Raw genomic sequence first — 4,042 nt, 5'->3', positions numbered from 1 at the left:
CCTTTAGTTGATCTCTTACCCCCCTACCTCCTAACCCCCAACCCTCCCCGGCCTTCCTGCTGCAGTTTGACAATCTGTTTGAGGCAGCTCTGCCTCTGTATCTATTATTGTTCAAAAGTTTATAATGGTCTCTATTATCCATGAATGAGTGAGATCATGTGGTATTTTTCCTTCATTGACTGGCTTATTTCACTTAGCATAATGCTCTCCAGTTCCATCCATGACGCTGCAAATGGTAAGAGTTCCTTCCTTTTTAGAGCAGCATAGTATTCCATCGTGTAGATGTACCACAGTTTTCTAATCCATTCATCTACTGATGGGCACTTAGGCTGTTTCCAGATCTTAGCTATGGTGAAGTGTGCTGCTATGAACATAGGGGTGCATATATCCTTTCTGATTGGTGTTTCTGGTTTCTTGGGATATATTCCTAGAAGTGGGATCACAGGGTCAAATGGGAGTTCCATTTTCAGTTTTTTGAGGAAACTCCATACTGTCTTCCAATGCATACCAGTCTGCATTCCCACCAGCAGTGCACAAGTGTTCCTTTTTCTCCACATCCTCTCCAGCACTTGTCGTTTGTTGATTTGTTGACGATAGCCAGTCTGACAGGTGTGAGATGGTACCTCATTGTTGTTTTGATTTGCATCTCTCGGATGATTAGTGACTTTGAGCATGTTTTCATATGTCTCTTGGCTTTCTGAATGTCCTCTTTTGAAAGGTGTCTATTTAGGTCCTTTGCCCATTTTTTGATTGGATTGTTTATCTTCCTTTTGTTAAGTTGTATGAGTTCCCTATAAATTTTGGAGATTAGGCCCTTATCAGATATGACATTGGCAAATATGTTTTCCCACACAGTGGGTTTTCTCGTTGTTTTGTTGATGGTTTCTTTTGCTGTGCAGAAGCTTTTTATTTTGATGTAGTCCCATTTGTTCATTTTCTCTTTCGTTTCAAGTGCCCTAGGAGCTGTATCAGTGAAGAAATTGCTTCGGCATATGTCTGAGATTTTGTTGCCTTGCGCTTCTTCTAGAATTTTTATGGTTTCCTGTCGTACATTTAAGTCCTTTATCCATTTTGAGTTTATTTTTGTGTATGGTGTAAGTTGGTGGTCTAGTTTCATTTTCTTGCATATATCTGTCCAATTTTCCCAACACCATTTATTGAAGACACTATCTTGGCTCCATTGTATGTTCTTGCCTCCTTTGTCAAATATTAATTGAGCATATTGGTTCGGGCCGATTTCTGGGCTCTCTATTCTATTCCATTGATCTATATGCCTATTCTTGTGCCAGTACCAGGCAGTTTTGAGAACAGTGGCTTTGTAATACAACTTGATATCTGGTATTGAGATCCCACCTACTTTGGTCTTTTTCAGGATTGCTGCAGCTATTCGGGGTCTTCTTTTATTCCAGATGAATTTTTGGGGAGTTCGTTCTAGATCTATGAAGTATGCCGTTGGTATTTTAATGGGAAGTGCGTTGAATTTATAGATTGCTTTGGGTAGTATGGACATTTTAATGATGTTGATTCTACCAATCCATGAACACGGTATGTTCTTCCATCTGTTTATGTCTTCCTCTATATCTTTTTTCAACGTCCTGTAGTTTTCTGAGTAGAGGTCTTTTACCTCTTTAGTTAAGTTTATTCCTAGGTAGCTTAATTTTTTTGGTACGATGGTAAACGGGATTGTTTTTATAATCTCTCTTTCTGAAAGTTCACTATTGGTGTATAGAAATGCCTCAGATTTCTTGGGGTTAATTTTGTATCCTGCTACATTGCCAAATTCATGTATTAAGTCTACTAGCTTTTTGATGGAGTCTCTAGGGTTTTGTATGTATAATATCATGTCGTCTGCAAATAAGGACAGTTTTACTTCCTCTTTTCCAATTTGGATGCCTTTTATTTCTTCTTCTTGCTGAATTGCAAGGGCTAACACTTCCAGTACTATGTTGAACAGGAGTGGTGAGAGGGGGCATCCCTGTCTTGTTCCTGTTCTTAGGGGAAATGGTGTTAGTTTTTGTCCATTGAGTATGATGTTGGCTGTGGGCCTGTCATATATGGCTTTTATTATGTTGAGGTATGATCCTTCTACTCCCACCTTGCTGAGAGTTTTTATCAAAAATGGGTGTTGAATTTTGTCAAATGCTTTTTCTGCATCAATTGATATGACCATGTGGTTTTTTTCTTTCAGTTTGTTTATGTGATGTATCACGTTTATTGATTTGCAGATATTGTACCATCCTTGCATCCCTGGGATAAATCCTACTTGGTCATGGTGTATGATCTTTCTGATGTACTGCTGGATCCGATTTGCTAAGATTTTGTTGAGGATTTTGGCATCTATGTTCATGAGGGATATTGGCCTGTAATTCTCTTTCATTGTGTTGTCTTTACCTGGTTTTGGTATTAGGGTGATGCTGGCTTCATAGAATGAGCTTGGAAGTGTTCCTTCCTCTTGAATTTTTTGTAGTAGTCTGAGGAGGATAGGTTTTAGTTCTTCCTTGAATGTTTGGTAAAACTCCCCTGTGAAACCGTCTGGTCCTGGGCTTTTGTTTGATGGAAGCTTTTTGATGACTGCTTCAATTTCTTCCATAGTTATTGGCCTGTTGAGATTTTTAGGTTCTTCCTGATTGAGTTTTGGAATGTTGTATTTTTCTAGGAATTTGTCCATTTCCTCCAGGTTGTCTAGTTTGTTGGAGTAGAGCTGTCCATAGTATTTTTTTAACAATCATTTGTATTTCTGTGGGGTCTGTTGTTATTTCGCCTCTATCGTTTCTGATTTTGTTTATTTGGGTCCTCTCTCTTTGCTTCTTGGTGAGTCTGGCTAGGGGTTTGTCAATCTTGTTTATCCTTTCAAAGAACCAGCTCTTGGTTTCATTGATTTTCTGTATTGATTTTTTGGTCTCTATGTCATTTATTTCTGCTCTAATCTTTATTATCTCCTTCCTTCTGCTCACTCTGGGCTTTTCTTGTTGCTCTCTTTCTAATTCTTTGAGTTGTAGAGTTAGATGATTTACTACCATTTTTTCTTGTTTTTTGAGATAGGCCTGTAGAGCTATAAACTTCCCTCTCAGGACTGCTTTCATTGTGTCCCATAGGTTTTGGGTTGTTGTGTTTTCATTGTCATTAGTTTCCAGGATGTTTTGAATTTCTTCTTTGATCTCATTGGTAACCCAATCAATATTTAATAGCATGCTATTCAGTTTCCAGGTGTTTGAGTATTTTGGGTTGTTTTTATTGTAGTTTATTTCTAATAATTGCCATTGTGGTCTGCGAAGATGCTTTTTATGATTTCAATCTTCTTGAATTTGGGGAGACTTTGCTTGTGACCCAATATATGGTCTATTTTTGAATATGTCTTATGAGCACATGAGTAGAATGTATATTCCCTGGCTTTGGGGTGAAGTGTTCTGAAGATGTCTATTAAGTCCATCTGATCTAGTGAGTCATTTAGGATTGCTGTATCTTTGCTGATTGTTTGTCTAGAGGGCTTATCCAGTGCTGTCAGTGGTGTATTAAAGTCTCCTACTATGATTGTATTGTTGTCGATCTCTCCTTTGATATCTTCCAGGAGTTTTTTTTATGAATTTGGGTGCTCCTGCATTGGGTGCATATATGTTTACCAGGGTTATATCTTCTTGTTGTATTGATCCCTTTAGTATTATGAAGTGGCCTTCCTTATCTCTTGTTATGGCCTTCCCTTTGAGGTCTATTTTTTCTGATATAAGTATTGCTACCCCAGCTTTCTTTTCCTTTCCATTTGCCTGAAAGATATTTTTCCATCCTTTCACTTTCAGTCTGTGTGAGTCCCTTCTAATGAGGTGGGTTTCTTGTAGACAGCAGATGTATGGGTCATGTTTTTTTATCCATTCAGCCACTCGATGTCTTTTGTTTGGAGCATTTAGTCCGTTTACGTTTAAAGTTATTATTGAAAGGTACTTGTTTGTAGCCATTTCTTTTTTTGTGTGGCTGTTTTCTTTCTGAGCTTTTTATTTCTTCTTTTTATACCAGTCCCTTTAGCATTCCTTGCATTGCTGGCTTGGTG

This window comes from Myotis myotis, unplaced genomic scaffold, assembly GCF_014108235.1.
Source record: "Myotis myotis isolate mMyoMyo1 unplaced genomic scaffold, mMyoMyo1.p scaffold_m19_p_1, whole genome shotgun sequence".
Lineage (NCBI taxonomy): Eukaryota > Metazoa > Chordata > Mammalia > Chiroptera > Vespertilionidae > Myotis > Myotis myotis.
The sequence above is the reverse complement of the archived record's forward strand: the minus strand, read 5'-3'. Positions refer to the sequence as shown.